This window comes from Drosophila nasuta, chromosome X (assembly GCF_023558535.2).
Source record: "Drosophila nasuta strain 15112-1781.00 chromosome X, ASM2355853v1, whole genome shotgun sequence".
Lineage (NCBI taxonomy): Eukaryota > Metazoa > Arthropoda > Insecta > Diptera > Drosophilidae > Drosophila > Drosophila nasuta.
In genome coordinates this window covers 26,962,400-26,975,686 of record NC_083459.1, presented here as the reverse complement: position 1 = coordinate 26,975,686, position 13,287 = coordinate 26,962,400, and the positions used below count along the sequence as shown (strand labels likewise).

Sequence of the window (13,287 nt, the reverse complement as noted above, 5' to 3'; positions counted from 1 at the left end):
CTCAACTTTTATGCACACACCATAAAAAATGACAAGAGCAACAAAAATAAAACGGACAAACTAAAAATAGCAACCACGAACGGGGTGGAAGAGTCAGTCCATCGACGTTGTAGTCCGGGCTGGAGTTTAAGTTTTGGGCCCAAAAGTATTTAAAAATCTCGTAAGCCAAATGCGAGCTAATAGCGTTGAGAGCCACACAGATACACAATACAGAGACACACGGTCACACAGCTACAGATACAAATATACACATGGACACACATAACGTATTTTATGCGGGGGCCTTGAGGAAGAGTTGAAGTTGAAGCAGCCAGCCAGTGGGAGAGGGAAGAGGAGAGAGATAGAGTGGAAGAGGGACGGAACTCCGAAAATTTACATACATGATTGTCATAAAAAATCAGCAAGCAAATTGTCAAATCCCTAAACTGACAATAAAACAATAAAGAAGACGATGCCGAAGACAACGCAAGAGGCAGGCCAAAAAAAAAAAAAACAAAAGTATGGGCACAAAACGGTTCGCAAGCTCGAAAAATCTCTTTTTGCTCTCCCCCTCGCACTCATCGTTCGCTGGATCCCCGTGTGTATGTGTGTGTGTGTGTGTGTGCCTTTACAGTGGGCAGAGGTCGAAGCGGTGGGGCAAATGGAAAAGGATGATTGTACAGTGTGAATACAAAACTAATAAAATGCCGAAATTAGCATATTGTAAATCAATACACTTTAAAGAAATTCTTAATCATTTAAAAATCAATAATAATATTATTTTAAATTCCTTTTTACTTGCCCTGAGAACTTGAAATTTGTATATTCATATTATGAAAAAAGTAAATCTTTATTATTTAGAGTTCACTTTAATTAAACAACTCTTAGTTAACTATGTATTTTTAAAATGAAAAAGCAAAGAACATGGTTGGGTTTCTGTAATGTGTTAAAACTAGAGGCACTTAGTTATTATTAAAGTTCTTTCAAGTAAGAAAAGTAATTTATAAATGTTATTTAAAGGCCATTTTTATTTTCCTGTTTTTACGAATTCCACTTCTCGAATTGTTCGGTTCCTGATATATATTTTAACTTATTTATACTATTAGGAAAACAAATTTCTATTGTCTGTTTAATAATACGCATTGACCAACTGTAAGAGTATGTAATTATGACTAAAGTCAAATTTTAATAGTATGAATTAGTTACCTAATTATTTTCATAATGAAAAAAGAATCAATACAATTATGCAAAACCCATTTAAATTTGAAATCTTTATCTTCCTCATAAACTAACCTCTTAAAGAAATACTATTTTAGTTGCTTAATTTGTATTATAATATAAACTATAACACAAATTAAGAAACTCAAATAATACTTCTTTTATTTAAAGTACAAAATCAAAGTTATGAAAGTCTTAGGTTTAATTGAAGATTTCATTAATTTTGCAATGAGTTGCGTCCACTGTATTTACTACTCGTGTAGACAGCAACAGTGTGCAAGACAAGGCCAAGGAGCAGAAGCAGCATCAGCAGAAGAAAAAATAGTAGAAGAATGAGTAAAAGTAGCGGCAACAACAACAATAAGAACAAACTACAGCAATTGTATTAAGAGAGACTAAAAGCTGCCTGCTCTATATGGTGTGTAGTGGTGTGGGGTGTAGGGTTGGGTAGAGGAGGGGAAGGGAGGGTTGGGTAGGTAGTGGTTTTAGTTTTGATCTTGAGAGAGTTGATGCTGTTGCTGTGATGCCTTCTGTTGCAGCCTGCAGCCGGCTCAAGTGCGCACAGTGGGATTAGGCTATTTTATGGCGCATTTATGACACGCAACTGTTGCGCACTGCGCAGGTAGATCGACGTCGTCTAACCTAACTCTAATTACAAGGTGCGTGCGTGTACGTGTGTGAGTGTGTGAGTGTGCGTGTGACGTCGACGTCGAGGCCTTGCGTGTTAGCGTCAATCACGGCGCACGATTGCAAGTCCTTAATGCGTGTCCAGTGTCCAGAGTTCTGCTCTGCTCGCTCTCTTACTTGCGATGCTCTTAACGAGCGCTATGTGTGTGTATGTGTGCCAGTTAATGACTTTTTAATTGAGCGCGTACAGCTGTCATAGTCAGCGCTGTTACTTTTTAATTACGTGAGAGTACGAGAGCAAGAAAGAGAGATGAGGAGGAAAGAGTGTAAGTGTATGTGAGCTGAGCAGCAGCGGGAGTGAGAACAAACAAAAGCTTAAGCCGACGCCGCAGTCGCAGCCTCATTCACAGTCACAGCTCCAAAAAAAAAAATAAAACCGACAACTTCGTTAAATTTCGGCTGCGTCTTCGGCTTAGACATCGGCTTATGTAATGCGAGCGCCACTCGCATACATGCCGTTGGCGCCGCCGCTGGCGACGTCGTCGTCGTCGCTGTTGTCGCAGCATATTGCCCTCCCCTACGATGACTCACGATCATCGTCGCATGGTGGCTCAGGGCCAAGCCATGCTGGCCCACCATGCCTTTTCTCCCCTCACCACCGCCCCAGCTTCGTTTCTTGCAAATAAACGTCGCGGCTGCGCCGTTTGTTGTGGTTTCTCTACGCCTGCGCCTGGGTTTGTTGTTGTTTTCTTTTCTTTTCGTTTCGTTTTTTTTTTCGCTAAAGCCGGCTTGAAGTTTGCGCTGTCTTTCTGTATGTGTTATTTTTCTTCTGTTTTTTTATTTTTATTTTTGTTATTATTGTTGGTGTTGGCATTTCGTTGTTGATTTTGCGCCAGAGCTGTATACACACACACACACACACACACACACACACACACACACACACACACACACTCATATGTCAATATACACATGTATGCATATGTGTATAAGTATGTACATAATGAATAAGCGCTTCACAGTTGTTGTTGCTTTGTCGTTTTGCAGCCTGGCACTGATATTAGGTCAACAGGCTTACATACATTGTATGTTCACATACAACACATACAATGAAATAGAAGTGAGCTTTGCACAACTCTCGCTCAGCGCAGCAAAGCTTTGCTTATGTGCTGCGCATTAGAATTAGCAAGCAGGCGGACAAAAAGCTTTAAAAGCTCAAAGCTTTGCTTTTTCCTGCGTTACGCACGCGCCTTTGAATAAGGTGACGTTTAGTGACGTGTGCGCGACTAGCTAAGAACGATGATGCTCCAGTTGAGCGCATATGATTAGCAAGTGAAACTTTGAACCGTTCTTTTTTTTTTTTGTTGGTGTCATGTGTTTGTTTACCTACATACACATATGTACGTACGTATGTATGTATGTATATTTATTGATTTTTCTACGTGCTGAACATCTTGTGTAAAATCTATTTGCACTTCACACGGCGACAATGGTCCAATTACACAGAGAGAAAACGCAACAGCAAAAGAAGAAGTTTAGGAGATGACAAATTTAGCAAAAGTTTCAAATGTAAGTTGAGTTTAATTATTTACATAACTATTTAGTATATTCATATACATACAAATGTATATATTGTGGGCAATTATTATTCGTGATAGTTTGTAGCAGTGTAGAGTTTGTTGGCTGTGTATTTCTTGTCCCTTTTTTTTTTGTTGTTTTCTTAACACTTCTCTTGTCTTCGTTTGTGTCATTTGCATATTTTCTAGAGATTTTGCTATGATTTTAAGCTAGATCATTTTCAGTCTCTCAGTCATAATTAATATTGAAGCCAAAAAAAAAATAGAGAAACGCTAGCAAAAGAACAAGCTGAGGAGGAAAGTGAGAAAACAGACATAAAAATACGCACACATACATACATATGTATGTATGTATATTCAGCACAAAAGAACTAAGCCAAACCAAAACAACAAAACGAACGACAAATGCTGCTCAATCATAATTGAAAAATGCACGTCGACGACAACAACAACAGCAGCAAAAGCAACAGCAACAACCAGAAGAACAAGAACAACAACAGCCGTAACACGCAAAGGCAATGGGAAAAATAACAAAACACAGAGAGACAGAAAAAACAGCAGATGCACAACGCACACAAAAATGCCAACACACAAGCGCAAGCAAACACACATACACACACACACACAGATGCATAGGGGCAGGAATTGAATTTTAAAGGAATTCAATTTGAAATGCAAACAATGCAACAGCCACACATGAGCACACTCACAAACACACGCACACACACATACATACATTCATATCGACGTTGTTAAACATGCCAACGCATTGCGCGCCAACTGCAACAAAATGGCAATGAAACCTCAGTGCGACAAGCGTCGACTGCAGCAGCGACTGCGACTGCAGCAGCGACTTCGACTGCGGCTACAACTGCTAAATGAGCAATGCACTAAAAGTAAAAAGAGTGAGAGAGGCAGCCAGTGTGTCTGAGTGTGTGTGTGACTGCGTGAGGGGTTGTAAAATAGAAATGCAGCAGCGCTGTCGCCGTCGCCATCGCCTGCTGCTTTGCGCCCGTTGTGCGTGTCTAATCTGCAGACTGCAAAAGTACTTGCAATACATATACAAACACACACACACATGCACACACATTTTGCTATACTTTTCTACTGCTTTGCAAAATGCAGTGTGGTATGTGCAACACGTGTGTTGCATACTACAAACGCAAACTCAAATGCAAATACAATGTGTTTTGTCTGTATGTTTACCCCCACTGTGCTCTAATTTTACATTTTGCCCTCCCTCGGGTTGCCTTTTTTTTTTTTGCACGTACATACATTTTTATGAATCAAACGTAAACAGAATGTCTCGCCCCCTGATAAACGAAGCAGCGTCGAAGCAGCAGCAGCAGCAGCAACAAGTGCATTTCACATTTTGCATTTTGCATTGTTGTTGCTGTCGCAGTCGCGCTCATTAATCAAGCAAGCTCGCCTTTTGTCCACTGTTAAATTTGCAGCAGCTGTGTACAGCTGTCGCACTCTGTTAACTTTAGCTATTAGCATAGGCAGCATCAACTATTCGCTGTCGCTGTTGACATTGCACACTGTTCGGCAATTAGCGATGCGTCGCTGCTGCTGCTGCTGCTGCGCTCTCTTCAATTAGTGCAATGTGTGCTGTTCGCTCTTTTTGTCTTGTTGAAGAACTCTTTTCTTCTTTTTGGCATGGGTGTTGGAATGGGTGGAAATGAAATGAGAGATGGGATGAGATGAGAACAACACTTGTCAAAACTTGACTGCCATTTGGTCTGACTGTACTTTTGCTAAGCTTGCTTACTCGCTCTCTGTCTCTGGCACACACACATGCGCCAACTTTTAATCATTAAAAATTGTAACTCTTATTAATATTTAAGGCTTTACATAACACACATACACATACACACACACACAAGCAAATGGGCAACTAACCATGCTCCCTGTAATACTACATATATTACACACACACACACACACACACATACGCGGCTCTCACATAAAGCTTAATTGCAAGGCATCGTGACCGTTGTGCTGCTGTCCTCCCCATACTCCTGCTCTCCTCCACCTCCTCCTCTCTTTGCTGCCCACTGCTGCTGCTGCTGCTGCTCTCTGCTGACTCTAAAATATCCAAGCGCCAATTTAAATTTAATATCGACGCGCACAAACACACACACACATGACATACGGTCCGTGTGTGTTTGGTGGTGGCTTACACACACACACACACAGTGTGGAGTGGGAGAAGGAGAGGGAGCTTGGACTGGCCAAGGGCTGTGTTGCTTTCTCGCTTCTCGTTTCTCGTTTCTCGTTCTCGTTTCTGGTTTCTCGTAAATCTATTTGGCACATTCATGCATAAAGTATTTAGTATCTTTGAGATACCTTTTTAACCGCATGGCAACTACACACACAAGCACACTCCACACACACACACATGCCCGGATGATAGCGTAAAGTTCAGTTGGCAGCCAACCAAATGCGCGGACATTGAGGCAAAAGGCACAAAGATGAGCGCCAAACGTCGACGGCGCGTCGTCCAACACTTTCACTTTGCCAATGGCCAATTGTATCTACATACATACACACATGCCATATGTACACATACATGTGTGTGTGTGTGTGTGTGAGTGGGAGAGTGCGAGAGTGTGTGTCGCGCGCTTTGGCAAAATAAATTAATTTCAAACGTAAAGCTGCTGCGAGTATGCAAAGTGCCAGCGCACACAGTAAATACAATTTGAACTACTCAACACACACACACACACACACACACACACGCAGACAAGAACATTCACACACACTCACACTCACACTTAAGCTGAGAGAGAGTGGCCAATACAATAACAGCAGACTTTTAGGCTAGAGAGGGGGCCGGGGTAATCAACCACAGGCAGGCAGAAGATATTATGTAGAGTGAGGAGTGAGGGTGGAGGGGGAACAGGAGAAACACCAAATGGGCAGACATAAAGAGAAGAGTCTATATAGCATAGGAAGACCAAAGAATGCCTAGAAGTAGCTCTCAACAAACTTAAGCTTCCACTTAAATGTGAGCTTAAGAAAGCGCCTAAAACCGTTGAGTGAACTGCAAGCTTAAAGAACAGCTAGAATTTTAAATAGTACTGAGCTTTAACTTGAGCTCAAGCTTAAATATATCATCAATAATAAATATATTATATTGAGTACTTCTTCTAAAAGAATATTTGTTAATTCATAAGCAGAAAAGTCTAGAAGTAGCTCTCATCAAACTTAAGTTTCAAGTTTAAAGCGAGCTTAAGAAAGCGCCGAAAATCTTTGATTGAACTGGAAGCTTAAAGAACAGCTAGAAGCTTCGGTAGTACTGAACTTATTCTTAAATATATTATCGCTAACAAATCTATTATATTTAGTACCTCTATTATAATAATCATTTTAATACAAAAAACTCAAATTAAAATTATAATTTTTATTGAATTTGTTAATTTTGATTATAGTATATACTATATTCCTCCATGTTCATTTCATGTATATATGCTTCATTTATAAACTGATTCTGATTATTGATAATTTAAATTTTATTCAATACTAAACTTAAAGTTGAGCATCTCTTTGATTATTTACTGCAGTAAACAGAGATGAAACTATTTGAGCCTTATCTAGTTTCAACATTAATGTTTGTTTGATCTGCAAATTTTTAATTTAACTTAAATACAATCTAAGTTGAACTTGTTAATTGAAAATTTCAATTAAATTGAACAACAATTTAAATTCTAGTTTCAGTATTTCTACAAAGTGCACATAAAATTTGAAGGTGTGTAGTTGCTTTAATTTCATTAGTTATTTTCTAAGCTTATACTAAAGCATAAATATATAATATGGAATAATTTGAAACGCATATATTTTCATCAACTTTAAATTCGCATTTAATGAATCCATCTTTTTACATTAATCTGCTTCTAAGTTAAACTCAAATTATAGTTGACAATGCATTAATTAACTCTGTGGCTGTTGCAAGGTGCTTGCAGCATCACGCATACGCCGCGTAATCGCGCCTTACAAGCGACGCCTAAAAATATGCAATGGAAATTTACCTTTTTAAGTCGGCACATTACGCTGCTCCTAAGCGGGCAATGTTGTATTATAAAGTAGGCAACGAGAGGGGGAGGATGGAGGTGGGGGAATGTCATGGACGGAGATGAAGCGGGGGTAGGAGGTTGGGTAAGAGGAAGAGGAAGAGGAAGACAATCCAGAAGGCAGCTCGCGTAGGGCGACGTCGTGACTTGTGTCGCATGTTTAGTTTTTGGCCAATGGACGCAACACGAGCCGCCCATCGATAACCCAAACTGCGAGGCACAACAACAGCGAGCACACACACACACACACACACATTCAGATCACACACATGCACACGCACACACACAAAGCAGCTCGCAAAGGGATAATTTACGAAATTTGAATCTTAGAAAATGTTAAAAGCATTTCGCACAAGTGTGCGTAAAAAGTGTATGTGAGTGTGTGTGTGTGTGTGTGACGTATGTGAGTGTGGGTTGAGAGTGAGTGTGTGTGTGTGGCGTGTGTGTGACTGCGCATGTATTTCAAAATTGCAAAATGTCTACATGGACATTCAAAGTCAGCATCGCCGTCGTCCACACGACGTCCGTGCGTCGCTCCCCCCTTCCCCCCTCCCCCTTGGCAGCTAGAACACCCTTTGCACTACTCTTCACTTTCACTTTCTCCACACACACACGCACACACACACGCATACACAGTCAGCTTTACAGTTGCCATCCGCCTGGCCATCGTCTACGCTTTACACACACACACACTCACACACATGCACATACATCTTGCTTGCGTCCTTGTTCAAGCTCATTTGTACGTCGCTGTTGCCCCTGCCTCATGCCCCGTGCCACTTGCCTCTTCCTTGCCGTCTGGCCACAGCTTCAGCTTCAACTTCTCCCCCCACACACACAATATTCGCAAAATATGCATACGTAACGGGCAGCTTTAGACGGAGGAGAGCATAGCAAGGGGTGCGGACAGCGACGGGCCACATTTGGCTTCCTGTATGCCAGCTACTCCGCTCCGCTCTCCTCCCCTTTCCTCCCCTCACTTCACTGTTTCCCTTACCTGCCCCCAACTGCCCGCTGGCCCCGCAGCAGCTGCTCAAGCTGCTTTGAGCTGTTTTGAATGTGTGACAGCCGCCCAACTGCCACGCCTACAACGACAGCGACAACGACAACAAGTAAGGAAAGCTATACAGGAGTGTGCTCGACTATGAGATACTTGCTAAGTTAGAAGGAGAACAATCATGCGGACTTGGTTAAGCGAAATGAAGAGATTTTAGTTGGAAAAGTTTCACTTGAATAGTAAAATAAAATAAGATAGTATAATCCATGTCAGTATATTCATTACAGTATATTCAATGGCAGTATATTCATTATAGTATATTCAATGGCATATATTTCAGATTCATTATAGTATGCAGTGTATTTACTACATTTTATACCATACTTGATATATTCAATGTTAGTATATTCAATGATTGTATATGGATTACAGTATGTTCATTACAGTACATTGCATGACAGTATATTCAATGGTAGTATATTCCATGATACATTATTACAGTATATTCATGACAGTATTCAGTATTTTTAATGACAGTATATTTTAGATTCATTATAGTATATTCAATATGTTTCATTACGTTATATTCTTGATATATTCAATGTCAGTATATTCTATACCGATTACAGTATATTCCACGAACGTATATTTGAGGCAGTATATTCCATGATACATTATTACAGTATATTCATACCAGTATATTCATTACAGTATATTCATAACAGTATATTCATGACAGTATAATCGTTGCAGTATATTCTTTGCAGTATATTATATGGCAGGGCAGATAGATAGCAATGTTTTTATCCTCTCGCTTATTAATGTATATTTTTAAGTAATTTATATTTACTCTAAAAAGCATTATACCCTGTTGCGCTAGTGTTGCCGGGTATAACAAGGACTTGTACTATGAGAGATGCGTGCGAGTTGAGGGCGATTTTCTTTTGTTGTTGTTGCTGTTGCTGCTGCTGCTGCTGCTGGCAAGTTTCCTTGCCCAATTTTCATTTTCATGTCTCGCTTTTCCAAAATGTAAACTCATCATAAGTGGACCAGAGTGTGTGCGGCCGAAAGGACTAACGCAGACGTCCTCTAAGTGTGCGTATGTGTGTGTGGGTGTGAGTTGGGGAAAAGACAGCAGTGGGAAGGGGGGAGCAGGCACTGAGGTAGGCAACATTGTGCGTCGCAAGTGCTGTGAATGGACACACGATGCTTAGGCTGAAACTGAAGCTGAGGCTGGGCGCTGTCAAAATTGCTGGCAGCAAAGCAGTTCGAGCTGGAGTTGGGAGTCCAAAAAACGGAACGGATTTTACAATGTGCTGCATACGCATATGTATATACAAACTTATATATACAAATATGTACAAATATATGTATATAAGTGTGTGTAATTCTTGCGAGGGCTGCTTCATTTCAATTGCGTAGTTTCCCACAAAATTACTTTGAAAGAGCAAGAAAATTAATCGTCAAACTTCACATATAATTTTACAGATGCAAATTTTGTTGAAACCGAATCAGGAACTGCAACATTAACTTTGGTTAATCAAAGGTGAGCTAAAAGTAAAATTCTTACTTAAAACACATCTTAAAAGTGATAATAAAGCGTGAATTCAGTTAACTTAGTTTTGATATTTGTTCGATCTTAACCATTTCTTTTTTTAGTTTGACAAAGCTCTGAACTGCATAAAGAAAGCGAAAAAAAATCGTAAGCCAAGTGTAATTTTGAAATTAGAGTCGCAATTTTTAGTACAAACAATAATAACTAAAATATTTATTATTCCTGAAAATTTATTTAGTCATCAGATACAAATTTTATAAGTTACTTAGGAACAACGATTATCTTAACAGCAAATTGAATCATTTTAAGAAAATGTTACGAAGTTTCAAATGTTAAATACTCTTAACTTAACAGCCTATGTTAAGTAAATGTAAAGCACATGTTATGAAATTTGAAATGTTAAATATTCTTAACTTAACAGCAAATCAAAATATTTTAAGATGTTACGAAGTTTGAAATGTTAAATACTGTTAACTTAGCAGTCTATGTTAAGTAAATGTTAAGCACATGTTATAAAATTTGAAATGTTAAATATTCTTAACTTAACAGCAAATCAAAACATTTTAAGAAAATGTTACGAAGTTTGAAATGTTAAATATTCTTAACTTAACAGCAAATGAAACTATTTGAAGAAAATGTTACGAAGTTTGAAATGTTAAATACTGTTAACATAACAGTTTAAGTTAAGTAAATGTGAAGAAACATTTTAAGAAAATGTTACGAAATTAGAAATGTTAAATTCTCTTAATTTAACAGCAAACGAAACTATTTTAAGAAAATGTTACGAAGTTTGCCACAACTTTTCAAGTTGTATTCATTTTTATACATTTTCTTTTTTGCCTGCGACTTATGCGTAGTTGAAGCGGCAATAAATTGCTTTGCAAGTTGTGTTTAAGCCAAAAAACTAGCAAAAAGATGGAGAGAGTGGAGTTTAAAATGAGATTTTCAACTATTTAAGCGGCTCCAAAGCAGACGTTCTTCTGGCTTCTTCAGCTGGTGGTTGTTGCGTATGTAGTTTTTGCCATGACCATGAGTATGTGTGTCTGTGTGTGTGTGTGTGTGTGGTCTATGGTCCACGTGGTGCGTAGTCGTCTGGCAACAAACAGCAGCAGCAGCCAACCACCGGCCATAGAAACGACAACTACTCAACTCAACTCAACTCAACTGAACTCGACTCGATTCGACTCAACTCGAGTTTGACTTCGGCTCTGGTCGTTTCTGCTTCCTGGGCTCTGTCTTCCTGGCGGCGTGTTTCCTTTTTTGCGTAATTTACGAGATTATTTCGCACACACACACATGGAACTTAAGAGAGAGAGGGAGAGAGGGAAGAAGGAGAAAGAGTGAGAGAGAGAGAGAGAGAGACACACATGGACACACAGCTACGCATAATGATGTTGGCTTGTCTTGGACAGCAGCCGGAGCAGAGTAGTGGGTGATTGCTCTAGCTCTGGGCAAGGGGTAGAGCGGGGGGAGTGAGGGGGAAGGGGAAGGGGGAAGATGGGTGGTGGTGCTGGGGCTTGTCGTAGTTATTGCTTGCGGGCATTCATTTTAATTTTAAAACAACAGCAAACGAGCAAAGGCCTAAAACATACAACGCTTACAAATGGCAAACAATTTGAGACACACCACACTCACACACACTCACACACACACACACATTGCTATGGGTTTTGCATAGGGTTTAAGGGTTGCCAGGCATATCTAATGACAGCCAACTACTCGCATCCTGTATTTATCTATTGCTGCTGCTGGTCTTTCTCCTTGTCTTGCTCCTTGTTCCTTGTTCCTTGTTCCTTGCTCCTTGCCTCGAGTTGGCCTCGACAGCGTCAAGCGGCGGTCAAGTGAACACTGCTACAATTTCAGCCAAGCACGAAACTCAAAAACTTCCTTTTTCAAAATAATCAGGGCAGAAACTGAGAAAACAAAAATACCAAAAAAAAAAAAATAAGAATAGATGAACAGGTTAATAGATGTTTAAAAATAGTTAACGGCAAGTGAATGGAAATGTAAAAAAAAGAAAATTAAGAAATTTTTTATTAAATTAGATATATAAAAATAGTTTATGGCAGACTGATAGAAATATGGAAAAGAAAATTAAGAAATTATGAATTAAATTAGATGAATTAAAAATAAAAATAGTTAACGGCAGAAAGATAGAAATATAGAAATCACAATTATGAAATGCAGAAAGACTTAGTTATTAATATAAATCAATTAAAATTTCAAATTGCTATTTTAATAGGATAGTAACAGATTGTTTAATAAAAAAAATTAAATAATTTTAAAGTTAAATATAAATGATGTTCGATTAAATAATCGAAAACTTTTAACATAAAAATAGAATTGTTTAATTAAAAGTATTATTATATGATTGTTTAAGAAAGAAATTAAATAATGTTGCAGTTAAATACAATTGATTGTCGATTAAATAATATTCAATAATATAAACAAAGAGAGAATCGAATAACATAAAATTTGTTGAATGAAATTTTAAGATTACAGAATTACAGATTATTGGTACAAGTTATTTGATTTCTTAGATTTCTTAAGTGTTTTCTTTAAAAATCCAATCTTAAATCGCTTACGTTGGTTTTTCTTTAACGTAAACTGTTTAAGTAGAAAAGGCAAAAGTGGCTTGCAGTCTATTTCACATTCAGTTGTGAAATTTGCTTTTCGTATTATTCTTATAAAGTGATAATCCTTTAAAAAATTAATGAGGTTAGCTTTAAAATAATATGAAAAGAGATATAATACTAAGACTATAAGATAACTTGATATTACTAACATGCAGACAATAAATCAATTGATTAAACTAAAGTATATGGAGAAAAGAAAAAAAATAAATACAAAAAATATAGAGTTATAAATTGCGATTGAATAAGATTGGAATAACAATTTTGTTCAAGAAGTAGAATACGACATTTATAGAGTTTTTGCTTAAAATTTATACATAATTTTATTCTCTAAATCTTAATGTCAATCCTATATTAAGTTTTTTACGTATTTTCTTTGCTTTAGCATAACATGTTTAAGTATAAAATGCAAAATACAATAGCTTTTTTAAACACGTTCATTTGTGATATTTTTTTTTTTATTATTCTTATAAAGTGTTAAGATGTTAAGGCATAAGAATTTAATACAATAAGTGGAATATGTGATTTATAGACTTTGTGTTTCATATGTATATTTAATTTTATTATCTAAATCCTATATTAAGTTTCTTACGTATTTCCTTTGCAAAATACAATAGCTTTTTTAAAC

General features: G+C 37.9%; 1 long non-coding RNA gene across 2 annotated transcripts in view; it reads left to right on the top strand.

The window, feature by feature from the left end:
• Positions 1 to 3,111: 3,111 nt before the first annotated feature.
• LOC132797419 (uncharacterized) overlaps positions 3,112 to 13,287 on the top strand; it is a 49,444-nt gene continuing 39,268 nt past the window's right edge. The window contains exons 1-2 of one of the 2 annotated variants that reach the window (XR_009633654.1): positions 3,112 to 3,393; positions 9,960 to 10,017. This is a non-coding gene — a long non-coding RNA (uncharacterized LOC132797419). The remainder of the gene's footprint in view (positions 3,394 to 9,959; positions 10,018 to 13,287) is intronic. The other variant, XR_009633655.1, reaches the window with a different exon arrangement.